Below are 18,177 nucleotides of genomic sequence, written 5' to 3' on the forward strand. Positions count from 1 at the left end.
TAAGTTGAGGTAGCCAACAAAGTCATATTGGTCGGGTTGAAGCGCCGATTGCAAGAAGCAAAGGAAAAATAGGCAGACAACCTTTCTCAAGTCTTATGGGCATATCGGACAACCTCTCATTCCACAACAGGGGAGTTTCTTTTCCGATTTGCCTACGAAATAGAAGCCATGATCCTTATAGAAATTGTTGAATAATCACCTCGAGTCATATTCTACAATGAAGGGGCCAATACCCGAGCACAAAAGGAAGAGTTCGACCTCCTCCCAGAAGTCCAAGAACGAGCTCAGATTAGAAAGGAAGCATTAAAACAAAGGATGGCCCAAAGGTATAATCAGAAGGTGATCAAAAGAAGTTTCACCACAAACGACATCATAATGATCCGAAATAACATTGAAGTTTAGAAGTCAGGCGAAGGAAAACTAACAGCAAATTAAAAAGAACCCTACAAAATTGTTGAAGTCTTTCAAAAATGTTACTACAAGGTGTTCGGCCTGCAAGGACGGGAGCTCTCGAGGTTTTAGCACGCGTGTAACCTAAAGAAGTACTACAGTTAGAAAGTAAGCCTTGTTCCTTGGTGTACTCTTTTTTCCAACCTTAAGATTTTTTCCCTATTAAAGAAGTACTACAAAGGCTCTTTAAAGTTCCAAAGTGATTTGAATTCAACTTCAAAAAGGTCGTTAAAGCTACAACTATTATAAAATAAAGTGTTCAAAAAAGCTACTAGCTATTACAAAAATAAATTGTTTAAAGACCCACAAGTCGGGCCATCAAAGAATAGCCAAAAGAAAGCCCTAAAAAGCTACTAAGTAGTGCCAAGCAATGGGTTAAGGTCTTCCCCAGTATCAGCATCTTTACCTCAGCCAGGAGGGGTCGGAGGATGGACCAAGACCGACACAGCAGAGATAGCTCCAGGAGGTGAAGGAGGAAGATCCACATAACGACCTCAGGCTGGACCTCGGAAAATTGAGAAGCCTTGTAGTCCCAAAGACTTTGGGTCGGGCAATGGCTCCTTTTCCTTGTCTTCAGGGGCCGGTACGATCTTCCTATCAATAACAATATTGTCCTGACTAAATAGGGAGAGATCGACCTCAGGGACAAGGACTTGGACTTGAGACTTGAGGTTGTTGAACATCTCATCCATCCCTTCAATCATGTACTCTTCAAGGGTGGCATACCTCTCCTTAGCTTTTCCCAACTCTTCCTGAAGGTCAAGCTTTTTCCCATAAACTCGGGTATAACTCTCATCTGCACTCTTCTTCACCCCTCTGCCATAGTCGCGACAGCCTCCATCGTCTTTACTTGGGCCCAAGATTTTTCTAGGTCGGACCTCAACCCGGTCTTCTCCTCCTCCAACTCTTTTTCAATTCCTTTAGCCTCTCCATCTCGGCTCGAATAGCATCAAGAGAGCTTTGAGTGACATTAAGGGGAGTCTTTCTCAACTCCTTGGCCAAGGATGTGCATATTCGCGCAATCCGAATACCATTTTGCGCCATAAGCTAGATGTGATTTTGGATAGCCACATCATCCATACTGATGCGACTGTGAGGAAGAATATTTCTCTCACTCCAGGTAATCCCGTCAAAACCTTTGTAGTAAATACTCCCTTCTTCAACAGTTTTTTATCTCTTTGGGGGAGGCTCGGAAGATGAGTGAGAAAAAGGAACAACAGAACTCTCTGGAGGAAGGTCGAGAGAGATTAGCCGACTTATTGGAGTGGAAATGATTTTCTTTTGAGCTGAAGGGCCAGAATCCGACTTCTTCGGAGAAGGACGGGAAGAAGCACTCTTGACCTTTTTATCCTGAAGCCCACGAGCCATGACAGTCTTCTGAGTTTGGCGTAGTTGTTTAATCGCGGCAGTCTTGGGACCCATGATCTTTGCAAAGCAAGAATAAAAGGCACATTAGTCAAACAAATTACAACTAAGAAGTCATAAAAGCTAAGGGTCGGAAAGTTACCTAGCTCATACCAAAGCTGATTGGGATCCCCTAAGAATCTCTTAGTTTCCAAGTGAGGAGCCCGGACCCAGCACTATTCCAACATGTCCACAAAACATTTTTCAATCTCATTTAATGCATCTACATTGTACTTAGCTATCACCGATTTTTCCTCCCAGTACAACGGAAAAGAAGGCTCATCATTTTCATCTAAATAGAAAGGTCGGGCACCCTCTACAGCTCAGACTTTAAAGAAATAGTTCTTAAAGTCGTGGAATGATTCATCAAAAATAGAAAAAAAATCTTTCTGCTCTGAACAACACGAAAGAAAAACCAAGAAGACTTCCTTTTCAACAACCCAGGTTTGGTCAACACAAAGATGAAAGAAGACCTTAGCAGAAGGTCGGACATCAAGCTCCCGACATAGAAGCTGATAAATTTTTAAGAAAACCCAGGAATTCGAATGTAGCTGGGAAAGGACAACATTACATGCCCAAAGGAATTTGTCTCAAAATCGGAAAAGGGAAGTGAAATGCCTAACATTGTGAAGAAGCATTCATATGCATAGAAAAATGGGCATTCTGAGTTATCTAAAAGAGAGAAACACATTCTATTTTCACATATCCTATGATGCCTACAGAAACATCCTCTCTATTTTCGCATATCCTATGATGTCTATGAAAAACATCAAGATACTCTCTATCGACTATGAAAACAGAAGAAAGGACAGAAGTATCTACCCAAGCCAAAAGATTAGGGAAAACTTTTGACGACATACTGAAAACGAAAGATCGAGACATAAAGGCTACACCTACAAATACAAAATAAAGAAATCGTTTCTAAAAGAGCTCGGATGTCGTCAGAAAGAAGTTGGGTAAAAGCAAATGAAACTAAAGAACGCAATTTTAAAGATCTTCTACATACAGAAAGCATTGAAATTGCGTCCCTCTTATACTATCAGTAACGACACCATTGAGAGCAATACAAATGCAATCAACAAACAACAAAACGGCTATAATACAAAATGGCTACAGTTTCACAAAAATTTCAGAAACATAGCCAGATAATCAACAGTAATCTCAATCAACAAAAAGCAGTTTTAAAAAGGAGCTTTTAGACAAAGTAACAATAGTCAACAATTTTTTCAAAGAAAAATTTCAAAGATACACACAAAACTAATCACATAAAGAACCTTTGCCATTACCCAAAAGATTTCCCCAGTACAAATAGATTCAAAAAGGAGCCAAGAATCAAGAGCACCAACCTTAATGAAGATTCGGAGAAAGAAAAGAGCACGTCCAATGGCAGTAAACACGAACATTCCCCTCCACATAGTAAAGCAAGATCTTCAAAGGACCCAAGATGGAGAAATATTGGAATTAAAAGTGGTAACAAAGCAAGAAAAGAAGGAAAAATAGAAGGAAAGAAGTGAGGCAACGAAGAAGAAGAGGAGCGTGCAAGCACTCTTATAAGAGAAAAGGGCAAAATAGTCCTTTCACCCCCTCCTTAAAGACGTGCACGGATCTTAAGGAAATTGCCACGAAACGTTCGCCTCTCATTTAAAGAGGCAATGTTCAAATTTTCAAAAACGCGTCGAGTACCTGACTTCTAGGAGGTGGTGTACCCGATGTCGAAACGAAAGCCACAAATTGCTTGAGCTCGACCTCTTGAAGGCTCGGACTCAAGTAGTGGCACTGTTCATACCCTAACCCAACAAATAAAGTCAGGGCCAATAAAGATAAAAGGCCCAACTAAAAAATGTGGCTTCCATCGTATACCGACCTCTTTGAAGAGGTCGGACGCCACAAAAGGAGCTTAGCTCCACTTGCCCAATTAAGTAGCTGCCTCTGTGAATCTCTCCAATTATCTCTATTTCCCCTGAAAGATAGATATCAACAACCCCTAAAATAAAAGAACGGTTATCCACCAACAAAGGTGGAACTACTCCAACAAAGGTGGTTAACGGCTTTACCATAAATACACTGACGCCCTCTCATGTAGATTCACGTTCTAATATACTAAAAATCTGCCTAAAACCCTTGCTAATTTAAGTATCAGAGTCTCTTGCAGGTACCACATTCCACCTCCTCACGAAAAATTCGAACAGCAACATCTCGACACAAGAGCAAGTCAGACGCTGTCTCATAAGGAGTTTGGACCTTATGTTCAAGTCCAAATCAATGTATCAGGTAACTCTCGTAAAAATTATAATTTATAATTTTCACTCTATAAAATATTTAACATATGACGGTGATATTATAGTTAGTGTTTTTAATATTAGATGATAATCATGATATTACATATTATATTTAAAAAATTATCATATTCACAATTAAAAAATAGTACATTTATAATACAAATAATTTGTTTCACATCTTATGAATTACCGGAGCACTAAATAGAACACCACCAACTAAATTTTGAGGGATTATTAATGTGTATTTAAATAAATTAAAAAATAACGTACAGAATATCAATTCAACGTATACAACTTACATTCTTAGGAATCATTATTTTAAAGTTTAGTTTAGTAAAATTGTTTTAAGAAGTACATATTCTTTTTGTTATTAGACTTGAAAAAAAAATTTATGTACGTATTTATTTGTTATTTTTTAAAGTTAAGAGTATTTTTAAGAAATTAAAAAAATATATTTTTAAAATTAGTTTGTTTATTTAATATTAAATTATACTTATCAAAATTAAAAATTTTAACACAATTTTATATATTAATAAAATTTTATTATTTTAAATATATCCTCACCTATTAAAAATTCATAAATTCCATGCAAAAGTCGGTATCCAATTTTTCGCAATCCACTGATATAGCAGAATGATTTTACACAAGTAATTTATCATTGAAATTATTTAGACAAATTAATTTGACTAAAAAAAATAGTGAATTAAATTTTGATTTAGTCTAAATTATAATATTATTTTTTATAGAAAATAACTACAATACTTTTATCATAACAAATGACTAAAATACTCTTATTATATATATATTAATTTTGAGAATTCTAAATTCTAACTCTTTTTTTTATTGTCATAGAGTTAGGATTTAGAGTTTTCAAAATTAATATATATATATATATATATATATATATATATATATATATATATATATATATATATATATATATATATATATATATATATATATATATATGGATTTGGATCCTCTAAAGTTTGAATTTTACTTTAGAGAGTAAAGTGTGATCTTCTACTCTTGAATTCTCTAAAGTGAAATTCAAACTTTAGAGGATCCAAATCCATATATATATATATGATAGAGATATTATAGTTATTTTTTATAATAAGGATATTATAGTTACTTTTGTTGGTTTTTTCTCTCCTTTGTGAGACCCAAGCCCAACTTTTTGAGGGTATCTCTTTGCACTCATTGTGCCACAACCCTAATCAGATTTTGAGGTCTTTTGAGAGAGAGAGAATAGCCACCAAGTGAGAGAGAAGAGGAAAAAACAGGATTCCTGTTTTTATGCAAAGTAGTAAATTTCAAATGGCAGTTTCTCATTCATTCACCGTTGGATCGGCTTGAAATTTAAACTGTGTATTTCACTCATCTTGTTTTACATTCTGGACGGTTGAGATGTTGATTTGGAGTCCTCAGTGAGAGAAATCGGCTTCACAAGAGAGAAAATAGGTTTCCCATTTTTACACAGAGCAGCAATCGTTGAACGACATTTTCTCATTCTTTCACTGTTGGATCAACGTGAAATTTGGACTGCAGATTTTTATTATCTTGTTCTTTATTCTAAACGGTGAAGATTTTAATTAGTAGTCTGCAAAGGGAGAAAATGGCTTCGACAGCAGCTCTATTTTTTAGGGTATTTTTCATCTTCTTGCTTCTCATTTATAAATTTTGGTGCTTTGATGTTTTGGCTAGTTATATGCATGCTTTTGTACTTTCTTTGAGACTCTCTTGTACCTCATTTGATTATAGTGGAGCTATTTCATTGGTCTGGACGACCTGTGGTTTTTACCTCTCACATTGAGGGGTTTTCCACGTTAAAATCTCGGTGTGTTCTTGTTATTGCTTTACTTGCTATATTTGCTTGTTATAGTTGCTGCCATATTGTGTTGTGAGTGCTTCCATATTGTTCTTGTGTTGGATATTTGTATTGTTTCCGCTGCTAGGCTCTTTCATACTGGCATCAGAGCTAGTTGGTATTTTTCTGGGCTTGTGATTCTGTGAACAATGGAAGCTAATACTAATACTAGTAGGATGATCACTCTTAATGGTCCTAATTATGATTTATGAAAGTCAAAAATGAAATATTTGCTTTATGTCAAAAATTTTCATCAACCAATTTTTGGTACAGAGAAGCCTAATGATAAATCTGATGATGATTGGACTTTTGTTACATAGACAAGTTTGTGGATATATTAGGTAGCGGGTTGACGATAATGTGTTGAACTATATTATTGGAGAGACACATGCTCGGACCCTTTGGATTAAACTTGAATAGTTGTATGCTCGAAAAACTGGGAATAACAAGGTATTTTTGATCAAGCAGTTGTTGGCTTTGAAGTATACAGATGGGACATCAATGACAGATCACTTGAATAATTTTCAAGAAATTATGAATCAGTTATCTTCCATAGGTATCAAGTTTGATGAAGAGATTCAAGGATTGTTACTTCTTGGCTCCTTACCAGACTCGTGGAAAATTCTCAAAATGTCATTATCCAATTCTGCTCTTGATGGTGTAATCTCTATAGATCTTGTCAAGAGTAGTATTTTGAATGAAGAGATGAGAAGAAAGTCACAAGGTACATCGACTACACATTCAGATGTTCTTGTTTCTGAGTCTAGGGGGAGAAACAAAAGTCGAGGTCCTAAAAGTAGAGATCAAAGCAGAAGCAAGTCTCGAGAAAAGTGTAAGAATACTGAGTGTCATCATTGTGGTCAAAAGGGACATGTGAAGAAATTTTGTTGGCAGTTAAAGAAAGAGAAAGCCAAGGCAAGTAAAGACAAGAGCACAAATAAAGATGATGGTAGTAATAAAGACAAGGTTAATGTAACTCATGATGATTTTCTTCTTGTTGAGGAGTTTGAATCTATTAACCTTGTTGATAATAATAATAGCACTAGTTGGGTGATTGATAGCGGTGCTTCTATTCATGTTACATCTAGGAGGGATTTGTTTACATCTTATACTCCTGGTGATTTTGCTGATGTGAAAATGGCTCATCAAGGTGTTGCAAAATGTGCCGGTGTTGGACATGTTTGCTTAGAAACCTCCAACGGTACCAAGTTGACTTGAAGCGTGTGAAGCATGTTCCAAATATTCGGTTGAACTTACTTTCTATTGGTAAGTTGTGTGATGAAGACTTGGATAGCTCATTCTCCCGTGATAGTTGGAAGCTCACCAAAGGTTCTATGGTTGTTGCTAGAGGTACATGACACTCTACTCTTTATTTAACTCAAGCAAAGATTGTGAAAGATGTTGTTAATGCTGCTGACTTTGTTGATGAAACTGATTTATGGCATAAGAAATTATGTCATATGAGTGAGAAAGGCATGAATATGTTATCCAGAAAAAATCTTTTTATCTGACTGTAAGATTACTTTGCAAAATTACAACTATTATTTTAACAAAAATAACACAGTTTAATCGATTATATGTATTAAATTTTAATTATTAAAAAATATCTTTAAAAAAATATTTTTTAAATATTTTTATGTGAGGAGCTCCCAATCAAAAATTCTTTCCTAAGAGACAAAAAGAATTGAATATTAAAATATACATCTAAAAAAGTACAATAAAATATACAAGATTTTAATCTTCCATCGAAATTTTACTACCAAACCACAAAGCTTTGTCAACATATCTTAGTAGGTTTATTTTTTCCACACAGCACATATGCTGTTCCAATACAGTAATAAACAAATATGATTACAAGATGAAAAAGAACAACTCCACAGAAAAGAGACATGTTCATATTCTTTAAGGAGAAAAGTTAATAGAAAATTGCAACTCTTATCGTTCAACAAATGAATAAAATGCATCTCAACATCTTGCACAAATTTTTAACTAATAATTACATAGGTGTTGGACTCTTTCTATTGGCAAATGCTTACTGCTCATGCTTATGCTCCTGATGTAGGACAGATTTAATGAAAATATTTTGTTCCATGGTACCAATAATGAGTACATCTTCTATTACAATTATCACTCTGTTCAAGTTATGATCAAACATAAGTATATTGCAGTTAAATTTTGCATTAAAATAAAATTTATTTTTATGTAAAATTATATTAATTTTAAAATAATTAAGATTAAGACCTATAAATAATAAACTTTATCTTATATTTTGTGCAAATTGATAGTGGTGGTGAAGTAATTAGTAGAATAAACTTCTTTGTGTATACTATAATTAATACATATGTATAGTATAATGTGTGAATGTAGTTCTATGATAAATATTAATTATAAAATTTTTTAGCACAAATTTGATAGCAACACAACATCAAACTTACAACACTTGTTTAAGCGGACGAGTGAGCTGACCACTCGACCAACCCAAATTGGTTTAAATGTTATTTAATATATATCTATATTTTTGGTGTGTACCAGGGTATCCATCAGGCCGGAAGCCCAATGACTAATCCCTCGGGTACTGCAGAGGCACACAAAGTGGGCGACCCTCCCAAGCAAGCAAACTCCATTCCCATCCTCCAGTGAGTATCGAACCCGGGAGAGATGGTTAAGGGACATAGACCCTCATCCATCTGTGCCAAATATAAAGCTGATGTTACTCACGAAAGATTTTGGTCTAGCCCATAGGAAATTTGTACCTCGCCCAAATTTCATTTTATTCAAAAAAGTTTTGTTTGAAAAGTCCTGGTTCAAGAAGCCTAGTCCCCAATCTACAAAATTTGCAAAACCCTAACCCCTACCACCACCGTTTATTTAAAGTCTTTTCTCGCCACTACCTCTCATCTCTCAACCTCAGTTTCATTTCAAATCCAAGGTACTCATTTCTTCCTTTTCACTGTTATGTGATGTTATTGTTTATATTTCTACACATTTCGAAGATTCTCTAGTGCTCTATTTCGTAGTCTGTGAGTTCAAAATATGTGCAAAATCTCATTTCATCTTCTTCATTCACATTCTCTTGCGTGTTGTTCATAGCTCGAGGACCTTGTACAAAATCATGAACATTCTCTATTCATTGATTTCCATTATTCTATGGTTTTTATTTGTTTAATTAGTATTAGTGTGCTTATGGACGGTCTTGTGTTGATTAGTTACCACATCATCACATAACATAAACCTAAGCTACATTTAATGTTGCCTCAGTGTATATCTTTTAGTGTCTTCCTATGATTAAATCGGAAAGGTTCTATTGCATTGTGGCAAATATTGCATCATAAGTTAGCTAGTTTTAGTCTTGAAATTATATGATTTAGAATGGTGACCACTCATGAAGCTGTCCTTCATGGAAGGACTATAGGCAATAATTGATAGATAGTTTGACTGTTAAATTACTCTACTATTCTGTTTTACCAAATTTGTAATTAAGTCGGCCATGGACTTGAATCTACCAAATAATAAGAATGCCTCTGAGATTCAATCATAAACCACTTTGCCTCGTTTGTATGTAAACCCCCTTCACCCCCACCCCCACCCCTAAAGAGAATTGGCTTCTTGGGAATCCGCTGCAGTAAGATAGTAGAGGAGTTTACACCGGGACTCTCTTAATAGAGAAAGAACCCATCCCAGGGGAAAGGCGATAACGACCCAGGACTGCAAGATGTGCAAGATATGCTAAAAAATTTAATCAGTCCACTACGAAATGACCTCTTGTACATGATTTCAGGGAAGTGGTCAAGGACTTAGGCAATCAGAGAAAAGATTTAAAAGTTTTTAATTAGTTTTCTGTATCATTTTGAATTTTATAATTAGATCCTTATGCGTAAAGAAAGTTAAAATTAACTAAAGATTCTGAGAATGAGAATATATTAATGTTTAGGAACTTGGCCTGTAAGTTTGAGTATTTTCAATTTGAAAAAACTATTCTGATAACTCAAGTATTTTTGGCATAATAAGATTTAATTATAAAATTAAAAAAATGTAGAGAATCAATAAAAAATTTTTAAATGGTAAAAAATTAAGTGTAATTTTGTTAAATGATAGAGACAAACATGGTAATTTAACCTAAGTACTTTTATTTAAGCACATCTTTTCTAGTCTTTTTTTTATATTTAAGTATTTAAAAATAAAAAATCATCAAACAATAGTGTACTCCAAAAAATAAAGTATTCGAGTCATATATAAACGTTTTTAGTTACCTTAACATTTTTTCTAGAGTACTTTTTGTTTTCTTTTTTTTTTTATTTAGATATTTAGAATAGGAAAAGAATTAAATAATAAATGAATAAAGAGAAAACAAATAAGAACAAAACTTAGCTTAAAGAAATAAGCAAATAATTATAATTTTCACAATTAATAGCAAGAATTTTAATTTATTTAGTACACAAAGTTATACACAATACTAAATGGGTATATTTGATTTTACAAATAAACACAAAATTTTCAAAAAAATAATTTTTAAAATTGTAAAGAGGAGGAATGAACCGGATAAAATTGTAAATATAATTTATAAAAATTATTTGTAAGTATAATTTGTATTATATTATTTTTATTTTGATTAAAATTAGAATAATAATTTAATAATAATTAGTTTCAAAGAATAAAACATCTTCATGCGATCAACTTTTGTCAGGAACAAATTACACTTGTATATGATACGATTATATGATTTATTGAAGACATGTATGATGGGGCTACAATTAGTGTGAAGACTCAAGGTGGTGTGACAGAAGAATTTTCTATTGGTATAGGATTACACCAGGGATCATCCTTAAGTCTATACCTTTTCACGTTAGTCTTGGAAGTACTCACAGAGTACATCTAAGAGCCTGTACCATGGTGCTTGTTTTTTGCCGATGATATCGTCCTTATGAGAGAGCCAAGGGAAGACCTAAATAAGAAGTTAGAGTTATGGAGAGAAGCTCTAGAAGTGTATGGTCTGCGCATAAGCCGTAGCAAGACGAAATATATGGAATGTAAGTTCAGTCTGAGAAGGAAAAATTCTAATATAGAGGTGAAGATTGGAGAAAACATTCTATGAAAAGTTAAAAGTTTTAAGTATATTGGGTGCATCATACAGGATAATAGAGAGATTGAACAGGATGTAAATAATAGGATCCAAGCAGGTTAGTCAAAATGGCGGAGTGCATCTGGTTTTATATGCGACAGAAAAGTGCCTTTAAAACTTAAAGGTAAATTCTATCGCACCGCTATAAGACCGGCTATGCTTTATGGTACGGAGTGTTGGGCGGCTAAAGGGGAGCACGAGTATAAGTTGAGTGTGGCAGAGATGAAGATGTTGAGATGGATGAGTGGTCATACGCGATTGGATAAAATAAGAAACGAAGATATAAGGGAGAGAGTTGGAGTAGCACCCATTGTGGAAAAAATGGTTGAATCACGTCTCAGGTGGTTTGGACATGTGAGAAGAAGACCAATAGAACATCCAGTCAGGAGGGTGGATGAGATGGAAGATGGACAAGGGGCGAAAGGCAGAGGAAGACCTAAGAAGACCATCCATGAGGTGGTCAAACGAGATCTACATGTAAACGGTCTCTCTGTTAATATGATTTGATTCATGTAGCTGACCCCACTTAGTGGGACAAGGCTTTGTTGTTGTTGTTGTTGTATTGAATAAATTTTAAATTTTATTTTAATAATTTTATACAATTAAAAAATAATTAATTTAAAAAAGACTGAATGTAAAATAAAAATTAATATAAAATAATATTTAATTAAATATTTTAAATTATATATTAACTAAAAATATTATATATAATTTTTTTTGAAAGAGGAGCTTAACACATAAAGTGGAGCATAGAGAACACACTCCGATAAGACAAAATGATAAACCCTGTAACCTACAATAACATATACCCCTTTGTTATCTCTGGCATTGCCATCAACAACAAAAGGATCCACACCTAACCACTCCTTGTAACTCAGAAAGGACATGTTAATAATCTCCTCAACTCCTTTTCCTTTGTTTTGGAAGATCCTTCTGTTCCTTTCCAACCATAAGTTCCAGGTGATCGCACAAAAGTATACCATCCATTTCTTGCACTCCGCCTTCCTTTGTGATATCTCTGTCCAGCTTAAGAAATGCTCATTCAACGTACCTGGGCAAGACCATTGTCTACCGACATACGATAACCATGCACACCAAACCTGCCAAGCAAAACTACAGCCAAGAAACAAGTGGTGACCAAACTCAATACTTTCGTTACATAAAACACACAAGGTATCTTATTGGTTGATAGCCCCAAACCGACTCAGTCTCTCCTTTGTACTAATCCTGCCAGTCAAAGCAAACCAAACAAACAACTCCACTCATGGCGAGACTAGTCCTTTCCAAATAGTTTTAGTAAAGTTATAGCTTGTGATATCCTCCAGGACCATTTCCGCCTGCATTACCTGCACAAAAGAGTTAGTTGAATAAATTTCATGTTTATCATATTTCCACACAATCCTATCCTCTCTGTCATGTGCAAGCCTGACCAGCCTTAATGCATCGTGTAGCTGGTTCACTAGATCTATCTCCCATTGGAACAGTTGTCGTCTCCATTGGAAGTTTCATATCCACTCTAACCCATCCCAAAACCCACAATCCCCTATCACTGATCCCTTTTGGTTTGAAATAGAGAAGAGTCTTGTAAAACGATCTTTCAACGAACCTTCAGAAAGCCAGACATCTTCCCAAAAGCGAGTACCTCTCCCATCCCCCACCTCCATAGACAACCCAGTGATCATCTTCTATCTCACTTCTTGATTCTTGAGCTGTAACTGACAAATATCCCTCCACGGCCCCCCGAGCAGGTATTACTTGGTTGGCCAGGGGCACATTTGGATCCAGGTTATTGCAGGAACAAACCACCTTCTTACACAGCGGACACTTCTCCTTTGAAAAGCGTCACCACCATTTAAACAGAAGAGCTGTGTTGCAGACCACAGCATCTCCAACTCCCAGTCCGCCTAGCCTTCTAGGAGCCTGTACCACTTCTTACTTAACCATAGCCATACCATTCCTCCCATCCTCCTTACTCCAAAGAAATCTTCTCTGCAAGGAAATCAGCTTCTCAGCAACAGCCTTGGGCATCTTATATAAGCTCAAATAATAAACCGGCAAGCTATTCAACACAGATTTGATAAGCACCAACTTGCCGGCTTTATTAAGGGCCTTGGCCTTCCAATGGCTAAACTTTTCCTCCACTTTATCTATTATTGGCTTCCAAGTCTTAACCAACCTCAGATTAGCTCCAAGTGGGATCCCCAGGTATTTTACTGGAAGGGTGGCATCCTTACAACCCAGCACCCTACACATACGTTGTACACACTGCTCGTTACAATTAATAGGAATCAAGTTAGATTTATCAAAATTAATACTTAAGCCTAACATCAACTCAAAGCAACGAAGCAGCCTTCTGTAATTTTTTATGGTCTCTTCCTCAGGCGGGCAGAACAACATTGTATCATCTGCAAACTGAAGGTGCGACAGCTCTATATGATCTCTTTTCCTGATAGCCTCTCCAATCATCCGATGTAGCACGTCAACCACAAGTACAAATAAGAAAGGAGACAAAGGATCATCTTGTCGCAGTCCTCTTTCCATCTTGAAAGGCTTAGAAGGCGAGCCGTTAATCAGCACTGACATAGAACACGTACTGACAAATTACATTATCCAACCCCTACATCATTTTCCAAAGCCCATCTTTTGTAGTACAAGGTCCACAAAACTCCACTTAACTGTATCATATGCTTTCTGGAAATCCAATTTTATAATTGCCGCTTCCTTCTTCCTCAGCTTGAACCATTGGACAATTTCACATGCGATAAGGGCCCATCATGAATCTTTCAACCTTTGACAAAAGCACTTTGTGTCTCACCTACTAGCCCTGGCATAATTTCTCGCATTCTCCTCACCAGCAACTTCGAGATCACCTTATACACACACCCAACCATGCTAATTAGTCGCAGGTCTTTGATTTTCTTAGCACCAGTAAACTTGGGGGCTAGCGCCACCCACGTAACATTAGCATCTGCCGGTAGCTTTGAATATTGGAAGAAATTCAATACTGCTGCCGTGAATTCATTGCCAATTTCATCCCAGCACTTCTTTATGAAGTTCATGTTGTAGCCATCACATCTAGAGCCTTAGCATCCTCCTCACTGATCACATCCACCAGACCATCTCTGAGTCCCACCAACGGAGACTTCTCTTGATGATATAAATTTTTGTAGAACTCGTTGATGGCTATCTTGATCCTAGCTTGATTTCTTATCAAACGTCCATTAATGACCAGTGCAACAATCCTATTATTTCTCTTTCTTGCAGACGCTAAGTTGTGGAAGTATCTTGTATTTTTATCCATGTCCCTCACATGCCTAGACCTCGACATCTGCTTCCAATGTAGTTATTTCCTCACATACCATTTCTCACAGCACACAACTAATGCCTTTCTTCTTGCCTCCACCGTTCCATCATAAACTCTGTTACCCACCATATCATCTATCTTCTTGATCTCTTCCTCAAACTTCATAATTTTCTTGTCCATGTCCCCAAAATTAGCTCTATGCCATCTTTCCAAAGGATCCGTCAATGCCTTCAATTTCTCAGTGAACTGTATCTCTCCTAACTCCTTCCATTCCTCTTTGACCATCCTTAGAAACCCTTCATGCGTGAACCATGAATCTAGACTTCGAAACGGTCTCGAACCCTCCCTTGGCCTCTTATCATCCACTATAATAGGACAGTGATCTGACAGGCCCCATGACCCCCCTCTCAAGCGAGACTCAGGGAACACCTCAAGCCATTCCAGGCTAACCAGAGCTCTATCAATACGGCTACAAGATCGCCCTCTAAACCATGTAAATCTACGGTCAGTCAGCGGCAAGTCTACCAGTCCCATGTCATTTATCTAATCCTTGAAGTCTTCTGCCAACAGAGGTAGCCTATCATTGCCACGCCTTTCCTCCACCTGTAGAATCTCATTAAAGTCCCCCAAGAAACAACAGGGACCGTAACACAAACCGGCTATGTAGCTCAATTCCTAACACACAACAAGTTTTTCATCTCTTGAATGCGAGTCATAGACCAGGAAGAATGCACAGATAACACTATTTTCCTACAATATCCCTTCAACGCACAACCACCTCTCTCCTTTATAGCAATTTCTCATATTAAAGAAGTCATTATCCCATACTAACAACAGTCCACCAGACGCACCATTAGACCCCACATATTCCCTTCCCGCACCATTCCCCCAAATTTTTAAGACATCAAATCTGGTCACTATTTATCTTTTATTCTCTACCAGGCCTAACAAATTCAATCTAAATTTTCTCTTTAATTCCTTTACCATCCCCAACTTCCCATCGCCCCTTAACCCCCTAACATTCCAAGAACTTAAAATCATTTTAAGATTTTATTACACACCTTTTTGTGAATTTTGGGCCTATTCCGTCTTGCTTTAGCCTTCTGTTTTGCCAGTCTTCTCTTTTGAACAATTTCTTCATTCTATTCTTGGAGGATAGTCATAATGTCATCTTCTTCATTACACGGCATAGATCCTGATTCTTTGGCTAATTCCCAAGTCTTTTTATTTTCCATCATGTGCTCCTCCAATCTTGGATACTCTGTGCTGCTGCCGTCATCATAATGGTCATGCTCTTCTTCTCCTAGGTGGTCCTGTCTGTCACCAACACACTGTCTATCATACTGATCCGAGAGCTTTCTGTCCCCCAAGGAGCCGATTCCAAGACTTTTATTAGCTAATTCTTCCTTATCTCCACCGGCGAATTCCAGAATTACTACCATTATCTAGTTCGATGTCCACCCCTTCATTTACAGCCTCAACCCCTAGTAGCCTTTCATCCCACATCTCAGGCCCAACAACCCTTTCTGCTTGTTTTCTACTTATTTGGTCTTCTGCTTCAACCGCTTGGCTCCCTCTTTCATTTTTCTTGCCACCAACAGCTCCGGTTACCCACTGCCCACCACCAACTGACCGGGGAGTGGCTTCGTTGACAATTAATGGCCGCTGCCGCCTCCATCGCCATGCGCCAGTCGAGCTTCTCCACGGGCTGCACGTACTCCCCGCGCCAAAACAGTGTCCACCAAACAGAGCCCCCGATGTGAGCCACCACCATTCAATTGCTCGTGTTGGTTGCCTTCAGCGCAGGGGACTCCCTCGCAAGCCGTAGCGCCATCGCCCCCTAATGCGCAAGGAATCCCTAGCAGCCGTGAATCATTGCCAGATCCGGTTCCTTCCCTTTGGTGTTCGCTGACCCGACCCAGCACACGCGGATCCAGCCCAGGAGAGTCCTCAGCAGCGCGCTTCTTAACATTAGAAACAGTCCGTAGGCCCTCTTGGCCCATAGCACATCTACTATAGTTATCAGCATTGCTGGCCCAGCCCACCTTATTATATATATCACATTTTAGCACACACCTTGCCCAGCCCATTATGGTTATCATTATAGCTCCAAGGGACGGTAGCCTCTGAATCCACTTCGTTACTGTAATCATATCTCACCAAATTTGCCGAGTATTCATTATTGCCATCAATTGGCTGATACGTTATCAGTTTCCATTGATAGTGCCTTGAATTGTCATAACTCCACTCATTCAAAATCGAGTCTGAATTTATGATTATATCCTCATCGTCAACCACTTTCCGTCGCACCTCCGTAGCAACTACCGCTGCCTGATCACCATAGTCTACCAGCTTTGTTGGCCCTATAGACGTTGTAGCTACACCCTTGCATACCTTTGTCGTTTGATTTTTCAAGTGACTCGGTACAGCAACACTATTTGCCACATTATCCACATTACATTGCCAACTATAGACTTTCCGTCCCTCCTCTTTTACTAGTACATCAAATCCACTGGTACCTATAGTAATATGAACCCATTCATTGATCACATCCATAGCACAGGTATAAAAAAAAATACTATATAACAAGAAGTAATTAACAAAGTCAAGGGTTTCTCTGTTCATTAAATTTTCTATTTGAATCTATTCCATACAAAATTTTTAAATAGATACAAACCTAAATGTAAAAGAATGACAATTTGATATATAAATTTTAAAAGGTTGGCGATTCAATAAAAAAGTATGCGTTTAAATCATAATAGTTAGGAACAACAAACAAGTTTCCATAAATATATATTTTCTATGTAATGAGTTGAAATATCATCAAATAAATTAGATGTGGAAAATAAACACATTGGTGGGAAGAGCAGCGTGAATGGTTTTCAATGTGTCCACTCACAGCAGGTTAGAGGATTATTATCGAGTCATTTAGAGGTTTTTTAACTGACAAACGTATATAAATTTCTAGAAGCAAATATATATATATTAATTACAGTTAGAATAAATATTGGGAGCAATGCAAGTTGAGCATAAATCGGCAAAAGCCATGGTTGGTGATGCACTCAGTTTGAGAGGTACCTCTATTCGGTCATGCTTTATATAATGAGAACTTGGAAGTTAATTGGAACACATCCCCCACCTCTTAATGTTAATATTAATGGCGTTGACCAAAAGTAATTTTACACAAACCTTTAATTTCCTTCCCAGAAATTATGTTCAACTTGTTTCAATTGGGAGGTGGAGAGGTATATGGGGACGTAATGAGGATACGATGAATTAAATTTGAATTATTTCTAAAAAAAAAAATTGCTAATATTAATTAAAAGCAGATCAAATTATTTTAAAGTAAACAAGTTAATAAAGGTGTTTGTTACGATACGATGATAAATTCATACGTACCGATATATTTAAATACGGACAAGTAATAACAAGCCATGTGGAATTTATTTTCTACATCAGTATTTAATTTTTTCTTTTTTAAATATATATTATATCACCACTTTTACTAATACACCCCTTTAATTAAATTAAAATAAAAATATATTTTTTATTTAATTTTATAAAAAGTCTTAAACATCTTTCCTTTATTTGATTAGACAAAAATATCCTTTTAAATTAATCAAATTTTAAAATTCAATTAATCATAATTTTATAGTTTCAAATAATTGAAACAACAAAAAAAAACATATTAAAAAAACAAAAAATCAAAATTCTTCTTCATCTGGGTTAAACATATTAAAAAAACAAAAAA

The sequence above is a fragment of the Arachis hypogaea genome, chromosome 19, assembly GCF_003086295.3.
Source record: "Arachis hypogaea cultivar Tifrunner chromosome 19, arahy.Tifrunner.gnm2.J5K5, whole genome shotgun sequence".
Lineage (NCBI taxonomy): Eukaryota > Viridiplantae > Streptophyta > Magnoliopsida > Fabales > Fabaceae > Arachis > Arachis hypogaea.